This window comes from Erithacus rubecula (genome assembly GCF_903797595.1).
Source record: "Erithacus rubecula genome assembly, chromosome: 3".
NCBI classification, from domain to species: Eukaryota; Metazoa; Chordata; class Aves; order Passeriformes; family Muscicapidae; genus Erithacus; species Erithacus rubecula.
Genome location: NC_136689.1, coordinates 91,892,328 through 91,904,890, shown reverse-complemented (window position 1 = coordinate 91,904,890; position 12,563 = coordinate 91,892,328). Strand labels below are relative to the sequence as shown.

At 38.1% G+C, this 12,563-nt stretch overlaps 1 long non-coding RNA gene across 5 annotated transcripts in view; it reads right to left on the bottom strand.

The window, feature by feature from the left end:
* LOC306800426 overlaps nucleotides 1-10,777 on the bottom strand; it is a 44,556-nt gene extending 33,779 nt beyond the window's left edge. Inside the window, exons 1-4 of one of the 5 annotated variants that reach the window (XR_013773828.1) lie at nucleotides 10,672-10,777; nucleotides 9,916-10,045; nucleotides 7,604-7,750; nucleotides 408-477 (exon numbers count right to left, since the gene is read on the bottom strand). This is a non-coding gene — a long non-coding RNA (uncharacterized lncRNA). Of the gene's footprint in view, nucleotides 1-407; nucleotides 478-7,603; nucleotides 7,751-9,598; nucleotides 10,046-10,671 lie in introns of those variants that run through there. The other 4 variants (XR_013773826.1, XR_013773829.1, XR_013773827.1 and 1 more) reach the window with 4 other exon arrangements.
* Nucleotides 10,778-12,563: the final 1,786 nt, after the last annotated feature.

The following is a 12,563-nucleotide window of genomic DNA, read 5'->3' as shown; positions in this document are numbered from 1 at the left end:
GAAAAACCCATTTGAGGGAAATTTAAATGCCTTCCGCTATTTCTGGCACAGGGAAGGACTGCGAGGCGTTGTTGCATCCATCTGCATTTTCAGCACTGAACAGCATGTTGTTTATTCCATGTCAAGCATCAGATTTCCCCACATGAAAGGCAGGAAATACCTATGCAACCACAGAGACCCTTTGAGACTGGGGAGAGTAAAACAAAAGCACAGTAAGAACGCTGAGAGGAACCACTCTGGGTCACATCTCTTGACAGTTGTCTACAATGAGCTGATCACAGCTCACATGAGTGGCTCAGAGTGGCTGCCAGTCTGCCGGCAGCAGGAGAGGTACCATAGAAAATTCCATAAAAACAAGAAACAAAACAACAATTACAGTAACACTGATAAATCCATTAGCCTCTTACCCGTATACTATGCCTATGGAACACTGAGGAACTTGATGAAGGCACTGTCACTGCCAGAAGGATTTTCCAACTGAAATAAAGCATGAATTAATTCATGAGATTCAGCAAAAATTAACATCGCTTTTTCCAACTCTTAAAACTTCGCCAAATCTGTGTATTTCAGCTCCTACTAACCTCTGGGTGACTGCTCCTCATATGTTTTAAAATATTTTGCAAAAACTTATTTTCCAAAATCCTGAACTTCTACAGAAAACATCAGTATAGAGGCACTTACATTAAATTAGACTTTTTAGTCTCCACTTAGTAGACTGTACTCTACAGATTCAAAATTAAACTCAATATAGATGTTTTAGCTTACTGTCCAGGAAACCAGACAGAAATTCTTGGGCACTTTAGGTACCCAATATCCTGTTTCCTGAATTTGAAGGAGCTGCTATTTAACATACATTAAATTTACACCTTTAGAGATAATATACATGCAATCCATGTTTTGTGCATATGTCTGTGCATATACACAGAGAACATATGTATGCAGTAAATGTTGCAGCTCAGTGCACAACCTACTTATATAGAAATTACACAAATATATTTTACTGCTCCTTTATGTTTATTAAGCCATATACATGAAAAAAAACAGAACCTAAAAAGAACTAGTCTGGACCTCATGCAGAGATGGATGAACCAAAATCCATTCAACCACTTCACCCCTCTGTCACTTCTACCTTCATTGACATTGATTGATACATAAACAGGGAGCAAAGTGGCACATTACTAATTGCACCATCTTCATTAATATTGTGTTATGTGTCTCAGTGCTGTAGAGAATTGAAAATGCAAAAAGATGTCAAGAGCTTATCAAAAATGTGCATATAAATATTTGGTCCCATTTTAAACAAACATACTAGCAGTCTCTGCTTCAACAGCCCAAACTGGAAAAAGGGTTGTTTATCAGCTGCTAATCAGGAACAAAAGGCAAATAGCCTTAATTTCCCAAACACTCAGAGCTATTTGCATCTTTCCTGTGCCCCTTGGATAATTAGGCATCACTGCAGAGTAAGAAGTCCTTACTGTGCTGCAGAGATATCTGCCTGTAAACAGAGCACTTCCATTTGTTAAAAAATCTTCACAAAAAGATAAGGAGAGGCCTTTATCAGAGTCACACAGAACTTTAAGAAAATCACTGCAATAAGGACCAGTCAGAAGGAACATTTCTAGACAGGAAATACCAAAATAAATAAAAGCCATCCTTTTGCCCAAGTGTAAGAGAAAGACAGCATCTTATGCTTGGGTTGCTCGTTTAAAAATATCTAAATAAACATCCAGCCTCAGTCAGAGCGACCATAGTGTGTGCCCACAACCAATGTGGATTTAAATGAAAACAATGTGGATTTTTCACAAGGGCAAGAGATCAGGATTAAATAAAGAGGTATTGCGACAACTGTGAGCTCTGCAGAGTCTACAAAGGATCACTCATTTCAGCAAGTGCAGAATGACAAGTTCCTTGTCCATGTACTGATTAACACTTTTCACCCCCAAGCAAAGCTTTGTTTTTAGCAATGAACAACTGCAAATGGAACAAATGTAAAGGGAACATGCAGAATCTCTTTTGTTCTTTCCACCTTTCTCCACTTCTCTTACAGACTAAGACTTGGGGCACTAGAGCACTGGCAGAACATAAACTGTTACAAGTAACGTGTAAAACTGCGACCAGCCACAAATAAATAAATATACAACTAAGTACAGTATTCCTCATCCAAGTTTAACCCTACAATTGCCTCAAAAAGAACTAGCTACTCCCAGAACAGAGACAAATCCTTTTCCAGAGTCAGGAATGGATTGTTTTCTGCCTGTACTTCTAGATTTTCTTCTATTTTTCTACTTCATGTAAAGCTTCACTGAGGACTTCTTACACAGAACTGAGATCCCAGATGGCATCCTACTGTAATTTGGGTAATATTTTTCCAGTTTTTTACAGCTATTAATAATTAGAAATTAATAACTCAAGGGACATATTGTCCTGAGAAACACGTCAAGCTGTCTTTTAATCCTGTAATTAAAGTTCAAATACTTTCTGTCATGCAAAAATCTAAGCATTCTACAAAATATTTCAGTTATTAGTGTATAATTTCATGTCAGTGTATAATTAATGTCAGCATGGAATCTGGAGATCACCTAGTAGATATTTTGCTTCCTCTTCACTTATCTCTGATGGTTATCTTTTATGTTGCTAAGATGCAAATACATATTCATGCAATTAAAGTTTCCTAAAGCCTGTTTATTTTCACTGAGTTTTCTTGTGACAAAGTTAATTTTCTTCATAGCAGCCTGTGTAATCTGTTCCCTGCATTTGAAGGTGAAACAGTGTTTGTATCATACCAACATTTGGTGAAAAGTGCTTGCCAAGCCAAGAGCCAAGGTTTTCTCTCCAACCTCACACACACTCAGAGGCCAGCAGGTTAGGGGTGGGCAAAAGGCTAGAAGGGGACACAGCTGGCACAGCTGCCTGCACTGACTAAACAGACATTCCATTCCATACATGCCCTGCTTAGCAATAAAATCTCAGGGAAATGGACAGGATGCAGGGATATTCATGATGGCATCTGTCTTCCCAAGAAATCATTATACATGTTTGATAGGAGAGGTAGGGATGATCAGAGCAGTTTTGCTGTGGGCTGGGGTCAGCCCACCACATCACTCTTTCTGAATATTTTCTGTAGCTATTATCTGTCATGCCTCCTGTACATTTCACTCACTGCATTCAAATCACCACTTAAGTGATGCAGCAAGAGCAATATCCTGCATACCTTCCTCAGTGAAACAGGCCACCTCTTCTTTCAAACTGACCTTGGTAACCAAGCAAAGTCATTGAAACTTCAAAACTAAGCAAGTTAACTGGAACAATACATTTAATTTGATACAGAGTCAAAGAATATTCTGTGTTGGAAGGGTGATCCACAAGGATCATCAAAGTCCAGCTCCTGGCTCTGCACAGGAACCTAAAAATAAATCACACCATGTGCCTGAGTATTGTAAACCCTTCTCAAACTCTGTCAGACTTGATGATGTGAACACGTCCCTGAGGAGCCTGGTCCAGTATCCAATCACACTTTGGTCCAAAAAAAAAAAAAAAAAAAATACTAATATCCAACACAAACCTGCCCTGACACAACTTCAGGCCATTCCCTCAAGTCCTAACACTGCAGAGAAGAGATCAATCCTGCCCCTCTGCTTCCCCCATGAGGGAGCTGTAGACCACTTGATCTACATAAATATAGAAAAAACACTTTTCAAATATTGAACTTTAAACATTTTTAATTTTGAACAAATATTACATGAGAAAAATTATGTGTTTCTATTGAGGGTACCAATATCACTCTGCAATTTTGGTGCAAACTGATCAAATTCTCCTCTGATCACCAACTGATCAATATTTACTAGAAGAGTATGAAGAACTACTGAACAACTTCAGTAGTACTAAACAATTTGAAAGACTACTGAAGAATGTTCTTCTACAGAGACAAAGCTTTCACAGTACAACTGTTTAATATTCCAAAAATAAACTAGTACAACTGTTTAATATTCCAGAAATACCTATGCAGTGATAATTCTGTTTAAACATTTACATAAGTGAGGACCCTGCTCCATCAGAGCACAATACATTTGGAAACAAAAAAGCAAACATGATAATAGTTTGCTTCTGCCCTACATCCCTCTGGCACAGGAACAGCTTTCTTTATTGACCAGGCACCCAAGTAACTAGGAAAGATCTTGAATCCCAGTGCTCAGCCTTGCAATTCTGATAGGCAGATTATAAGGAGGGAGCAACCAATTTCCATCTGCACACAAGCAAACAGGCTGAAGGGAGCAGAATGTTCATAACTAAGCAGAATGTGCCAAATCTTGAGCTATCATTAGTTGAAGGCAAATTTTCAAATGCTTTGAAATCTCAAGCCTTCTCCCCTAGCAGATGCACATAAGTCATTTTTCCCCAGTTCCACAACAAACCCAACACCAGTAGCAAAATCAATACATGTGTTTCAATAGCCAGATTTACAAATACTCAGAAAATAGTAGTAGTATAAAAAGTCCTTGTGAAAAGCAAATAAGTGGGTCTAAAGCTATTTAACCACCAAACATGAAACTATTATTGAGGAAAACTGACAGCACAGGAAATGGCTTTTTGAAATTGAAGTGAGGTACTAGAAAAGAAGTTGTGCAAAAGAAATGGTTTGGTCAGTTTTTGCCATTGTGGCTCAGTTTTTCTTCTCTATACTTCAGGTCTCAAAGCCTAAAGAATAACAAAATCTATTTGATGGGTTCCCATCAGAGAAAGACAGTATGAGAGTTACAGAAACACGTGTGAATAGCAGTGCCTGTTATTGCTCTCTATCAGTATGCAGCAAACCATGCTAAATCCAATGCATGCCAACAATAGAGTAGATTCAATTTCCATGCAAAAAAACCCAATTCATTTTGCTGACTGCAAACTGTATGGGATGGAGGGGAGTGAGAATCAATGAAAAGAAGGGCTATTAGATTACATGCAGAGATTTAACTGCTGACACAAACATGTACTCTTCAAAATCAGGTGTACAAAACGCTTCCATTAATCTTTTGAATCTTTTTAGTGACTAATAACAATAAAAGCAACAGTGTCAGGCTACATATTACAAAGGAGCAACTACAAGCACTAAACATTACACGAGCAAAGAAAATGTTTTCAGTGGGCTTTTGCTAGTAAAGAACACAGAAAAATAAAATTACAAAGAAATTGACATAACCAAATTCTATTACACTTGATGGTAGTAGCTTCCACCTTTACCAGATTTTCAACACATCCCAGAGACAAGGAGAGAAGTGGTGGCCTAACACCTTAAATATGGAATAGAGACAAGTAACAGACACTTGTCTTCTGCATCCATTTATTGCTGCAGTAATGTAATAGACAACACTACAGAAACCATGAAGATGCAAGATCTCCTCCAGGAAAAATTGCATAATGTCATAGGAAAACTCATTCACAGTGTATTATTTGCATTATTCTTAAATCCTTGGAATACCACTAGTTCAGGCATATGCAGAAGTGCATAGCTGGATTCTGATTCACCTGGTGAATGGTGGAAAGGGGGAAGTAACACCTGTATGGCCTTTTCCCAGTGAAAAAAATGCTTCATACTTGGGAAAAAAAATAAACTAAAAATAATCCTTTCTCTTCCGACATATCTACTCCTGCCTGACAGAGAAAAGAGTTTCAAACTGAAGTTTCTGCATTCTTAATAACATCTCACATCTTCCATCCTAGTCCTACAATCTGCAGCAGAGTTATGAAAACAAGAAACCAGGAGCATGTAGACAAAAAATCCCAAATTGTGCATTTATCAAATGTCACGCCTACTCCTCCCTTATCTTTCATGTGGAGAATAGTTGAAAGGCCATACTAATAAAATTATCAGCATTTGCTTGAAAGTATGAGGTGGAGGGGATAAATATGTCTTCACTTTTTTACTTAATGTCTGCCTCTCAAATATGAGACTCTTCACTAAGGAACAGTCAAAATTTTGCAAGCAGAGACAAAGGTATTAAAAAAGTTACTTTGGAGGTTGGTCCCCTTTGGAAGAAAAAAGTCATTACTTGACTAGAAAGCTCAGTGTCTCATTCACATTTCTTGTTACTTTGTATCTAGCAGTGAAAAGCTTCCGTCCTATTAAAATCTGAATAAAACCATATTACACAAACCAGCTTCAATATGTATTTTCTAGCAGAGCTGAAGTGTTTTCAGATTGGCTTCAGCTCAACAAACACATCAAATGTGAAGCCATGCAAAATATTGATATCTTGAACAATTTCTAGCAATAAATAACACCACAATGCTTTGATTTTGGGGTGTACCCAAGACAAGCAACTGACAAGAACTGAGAAATACCTTTTAAAACCAACAGGATTTCTAGGCTGAGCTAATCTGGCCTAAGCCCTGACTACAGGGTCTAATCTTTTGCACACTTTATATTTGTTGGCTCAGATTTGCAGTTTTGTTCTGGTTTTAAAAGACCCTGAAGCTGGAACAAGCACAAATTAGAACATTTCCAGTGAAAGAGGTTAAAGTTTCCACCCAGAAGAGATCCAAGTTACAGTGGGGTTAGTTTCTAGCTAAAGCAGCTGAAATTAAAATCTTGGCCTTTCAAAATTGAAAATGGGCAACTTCTATGCAATTTTGTTGTACATCAAAACACTCCAGCCTTGCTCTAATGTGGGGAAAAAGGACAAACTGTGCAATCAAAAAAAAAAAAAACTCCTGAGAACCAGAACTGTTTCCTCTGTTCATTTTTCTCAAAATACTCAAGATACCCAATAGTGTATGAAATTAAACTGCTTTGTTATTACAATTTTGAGAGGGGAAAAAAATGAAGGAACCCATTAAAGTGTTACTTAGACTCTTGTTTTTCACTGCATTCACAGAAATTGAAAGGCACTTTCAACATCTCTTAAATTCCAAATCCTTAGATAACATTTTGAAGCATAACCTCCAGGACTGCATTGTTTGATCTCATCTGAAAGCATGGCACCAGCATGTTGTGAGGGGGTACCAGAGATGGGCTCACACCAGCACAGATGTTCTCATGCCAGAGACATCACCAGGCTCATGTGCTCTAACAAAATACAGAAGAAAAGAAGTAGTAACTTGGGACCTTCCTTTGTTTCTTGCTGCTTTACCAAGATATCTTCCTCTATAATTTGCATAAAACTAATGGACTTTTTGAAGTAAAGGATCTTTTTAAATCAGGTTTTATGGGCTTTGCCATATATCCATTTCTTCATTTTCTACAGCCACCCTCCACATTAGCTCAGTCACCACTTAAACATAATTAGCTAACAATCTGGAAAAGTGCCAATTATATGCAATAAAAGCATGAGCATAGGAAATATTATTACTTCTAAACATAAATCCCAGTGATAATTCCCCATAGTGCTGAAAAGAGTATGGATAAGGAAATAATGATAAATCCCTTAAAAATTACTGTCCTTATTTATTAAATCCTCCAGATGCATTCCACAGAACTTATCTGCCCCTAATCATCTTCTTTTATGTTCCTTAATGTAATACTGCCAAAGTTTCCAGTGGGGTCACTGGCATGATTTTGTACCTAATGTACCAAACCACATGTCCAGAGATTCACAAATTCCATGGAGGCACTTACATTTGAAAACCAAACTCAGAATCTGGAGATCAAAATAAATAATGACCATGTATAACAGTGTCTTTGCCACAATAAGTGAGTTTATCACATCTTTTGATTAAAAAGAACAGTGAGAACTGACACTGCAGCTACTTCACAGCACATCACCTGCAAAAAATTATTTTAAAAGTTGTATTTAGAAAAACATCCCACATGTTGCAACTTCTGTGAATTAATGCTGCATAGAAATTCTTTATAATGTATACGTAGAGCTAGTGCCATAGACATGGGTAGAAATGCACCATAACCTACTGAGAGCTGCAATAAAAAGACCAAAGACAACTTCAATTTGACACAGGAAGAAAAAAAAAAAAAAAAAAAAAACATAGAACTGCCAGTGCCTTGGCCCTGCAGGAGTGCAAAGAACTTGCTAGTTGGGATTCCCAGGTGCTCCCAAGCAGCTGCCCATGCTGTACATTACAACACAAACTACTGGTCCCCCATGGTCTCTGCCTGACTTGGCAAACAGAACAGAAAAGGAAAAAGGGTTTTCCCTCTGATCTCCATACCTGGTAGAACAGGTTAACACACTAATACACCCAATCATCCCCTCAACCAAATCCATCTCTGATTCTAATAGCTAAGTTTGGAGCTTTACAAAAAGATTAACACTGTCATCCTGACCATCACTATGGCTGAGGGGAACAAACCCTTACACTTCCTTCCATTACTGACTTGTGATGAGTACATAGATAAGCAGAGTTCAGGTGAGGATTTCACTGCTTTTCACCTCTCATTTCCCCTCAAGTCCTCACCTTTCTCAGAACACTGTAACTGCTGATGTGACTTTGTTCTGCAGTTTCTGCTACACATACATAGTTCATTAAATACTTGTATATTCTCAGACCTTTAGTCTCCAGTTTGTACTTATTGATTTCAATTCTTCTCTACTATTATTGTCTTTGTACCAATAACTTAGTTGTGAGAAGTATTTTAAACTCATCTGTGTGAAATAGCCATGGAAAAGCAATTACATTGCCTTAAAAGTTTGATAGTTTTATGTAGTGACAAATAAATTTTCTGCAAAATAAAATATGAAAAGTGTCCACTATAAGTAATGCTGGGAAAATTCATCTCATTCCACTGAAAATAACACATTCAAAAGTTAAAGTCTTTCAAGAAAAATAATCTAATTGGGGGTACAAATTCCCCTCTTCTTTGTATTCATGAAGTTTAAACTTTCTCTGTAGGTTTAAATCTCTTCCCACTCATCTTTTCTTTTTCAGCCAGAAAACCAACAGCACTGAGGTCCCAATGATGAGGAATGACTCACCAGTAAGTGCTGAGTCATAATCACACCAAACACACTCTTACATCTTGATGGAGCATCAAATTCAATAGCTTTGCTTAGTCACTTGAGCTTGCCCTAATTCCTATGATTCACTCAATTTCAAAACTTTGATTTCTGATTTCTTGTTTTTGCTCTCAATACATATTCAGCTGTATAACTCTTACACAACTCTTAAAGCAGAATTGTTGCAAGCCATCACTAACCCTCAGTCAGATCTCAGGCTTCAGACACAAGATGTGTCACTTATCAAATCCAAGTGGCCAATATGCCACAGTGCACGTTGGATAAATTTGGAAGTGCTGCTCTCCCACTCCTTGCACACCTACGAAGAATTCCAGCTGACATCGGAAAATCCATACATTAGGATTTTATCCTGCCCTGACTCATGCCAGCAACAACCTGCCATCAGCCAAAAGTGTGACCTTTCTCTGGGAGGGCTCCTCAGCCTGACAAGGTAAGACACAAGAAGCCAGTGCTCAGCAGTTATGCCAATGGTGAGGTATTTGACCATGATTAAACGAGCCAGTGTTGGAGTGACAGATTTCCAATTCCTTAGTAATTTCTGTTTGTTACCTTTTGTCCTGTCTGATGGTAGATAAAGAAAAATTACCCAACTGTTTATCTGTTCATCCAACTGCTTATGTACAGAAGAAGCTAAATTTGGCCTGAATTCAACCAAGGCAATACATTCATTTCTCTTCACAAAAAAGAAATTGACAGCAATGTTTTATGTATTTGCTCCCAGCATTTCAGCTGTAATCCAGAGAACTTCTCTGAAACATTGCAGGCAGGAGAGCACGGGGGGATGAAGGGAACTCATCATGGAGAGAAGGAAAGGCAGATGCAGTGAATAGGTTTCTGATGACTACCACATTGCAGTACCTACAGCAGGCAATAATCATTACACTGTTATTTATTGTTCTGTCTTCAGGCACAGTTTTTGTGCTTCTTCACTGTGCATTTCTGCAGCAGCTGCACTTACAATTGTTGTGCTGGATTAGTGGTTAATAAGCCTGTTAATGCTGAAGGCACTCAGCCAGTTATGAACATTTGAAAAAGTTTCCTTTATGAAAAGATGCTGTGAGGAAGGCAGGGGTCACCTCTGGGCATTTCTGGGAATAAAACAGACCACACAATATTACATTCACAGAAATGCTACAATAAAGGTTTATGCCTTTACCCTTGCTGAAGGAACTACAGCTTTGAAGCTGCTTTGGCTAGCTATTCTGACTTTAATCAATAATAGTATGGGGGAAAAAAAACAATAAGATAATAAAATATTTAACCTGTTATCATGACAAATGAAATGTAGGTCATATGTTGTCCATGAGTTCTCAAGTCCTCCTCCAGGTGTTGATACTATGATGCTACATTTCTTAAGCTCGCCCTAGTTACAAATAAATAAAATATTGTCCTTCTCCATTATATATTCTAATGTAAGTAAACTAAAGGCATGTCTTGATCAGTCTAAAGAACTGCAAGAAGTGCTTCTCCTACAAGCAGCTGAGATTCATAAAACTATCCTGACACTATTGCTCAAGACATCCAAAATCTACCCCAAAAAAAGAAAGCAAAGGCAGCCACAGCAAAATTAATTCTACCTCTTCTTTCCCATCTCCACCTAGGCTGAATTACTGAATGTCTATATCAGTCTGAACATGAAACAAAATGCTTCAAGAGGAAAAAAAATAAGAGATCCACCCCACAGCAAATTATGCCCTGGTGTCTTAACACTCACCTGGTCCTGGTGACTGGTCTGATGTGAGTATGGGATAAGCTTGAATCCAGGCCTCACACTATGGTGGGTGTAGTAAAAGCAACCTTAGCAAACGGCATGTCCTTTTTTTAACTAAACTTTTTCAGCTTTTGAATAAAGTAGAATTTTAAATTACTATCTTGAAGCTTTTGACAGAAAGAAGTAAATTTTTGACATACTGATTTTGTTTCTGCTGAGAACAATTATTTCACCAGGAAAATACCAAGCAGCTTTATCAAAAACTACTACCTTTTTTGTACAGAAGTACAAAACAGCACCCTGCTCAAAATATGTGTGCTTGTATTTCTAATTATCAGTGCCAGCAGCTTTGAGGCAGCCAATACCTCTCATCTTTTCAGAGCTTTGACATTATAAATATTGGAGAGCTGCTACTGATATCAAAACTGACCAGCAGGACCACAGCTGGAAAGAAAAAGAGGCAGAAGATCAGGACAAAAGTAGTAAATACTTTATGTATGGTATGCTTTTATATGACTTATTTATTCAAGTTGTAAAAAGACACTTTCTAAAGTCCTCAAATCCTGATTTTAATACAGCTGTCTGCTCATGCAGCTCAGTGACCTTGGTTGGTGCACAGTAAAAACCAATACAGTTACTGAAGACTGATTTCAATAACTTTTTGGAAAGTGTCCAAAGCAGCTTCTGCAGTCTCTGTATCAAAGACAACAAAGAAAAAGACAGGCAGAAAGGAGCTGCTCTTAAATCTAGTGTGAGATTTGCACAGCTTTCTGCAACAACTTAATTATAACATATTTTCTATGGGCAGGTGTCTTCTTTCCATCCAGGACAGGGTTAATTTTTTCCAGTATCCAGAAGCAGGGCATGACCAGGACATTGAGGTTATTCTGTACCACCTCACATCACTGCCAGGGCGCAGGGAAAGCACTGTCTTCCAGGGAGAAGTGGTTCCCTTCCCTGGCACAGAGAGCTGTCCAGTATTGTCTATGATTGGTTGTGTTTTCCACATGAGTCATTTCTTTTCTTGCACCCTCTGGCATTAGTATTGTTGAGTTACTGTTTATTTTCTTGTCCCATTGCTGTTTCCAGTAAATTTTTCCTAGTTCAACCAATGATCTTTGCCCTTGGGCCTCCAATTCTGCTCTCCATACCAAAGTAGGGAAGGGGAGGGAAAAAGTGGGGGAAACAAGCAGCAGTGTGTTTGTGCTGGGAGCAATTAATGGGGAGTACCATTCCTAAACCATGACAAGACTGACAGGCAGCTACACCCCATCTACCATGGCCACACACTGGGGTTAGCCAAGAGCTACCACATTTCTATTCTTGCATCAAACAGTACAATGTTTGCTTAACTACAATGTCTTCTAATCAATGGAAGAGCTTTACTTCTGTATTGTGGTGTTTTGTCCATTATTATCAAGGCAAAGTGCTGCAATGCTGGTGTTTAGCCTTTTAAAACACAGCATTACTAAGAATTTGCTAGTTTAAATACAGTCATTCTTTCAGCTACCAAAATATTTTATTCTACCACTGGACACATCGAAGCAATGGAGAACAAAAACAAAAAAATAAAAAAAAAAAAAAAAGACTCAACCCATGCCAACCAACACTGGTAATCTATGCAGTAGCCAAGTGTACCAGAATATTAGCTCATACACAAATGAGAATCTTCTTATTCAGAATATAAATCTCTTCAATCCTTAAGTACTCCATCAGGAGTCTTGGACTGCACCTCTCTGCACACAATTTAAGCTGCTTTCTGCAGGATGCCAAATATATTCACAGAGACAGAGCATCACTAAAACAAATATCAAGGACAAACAAAAGCAGACTTTAGCCAATGATTGAACAGAGACAGTTCAGTCTCTTCAGTGATAGAAAGGATCTTGATGTCT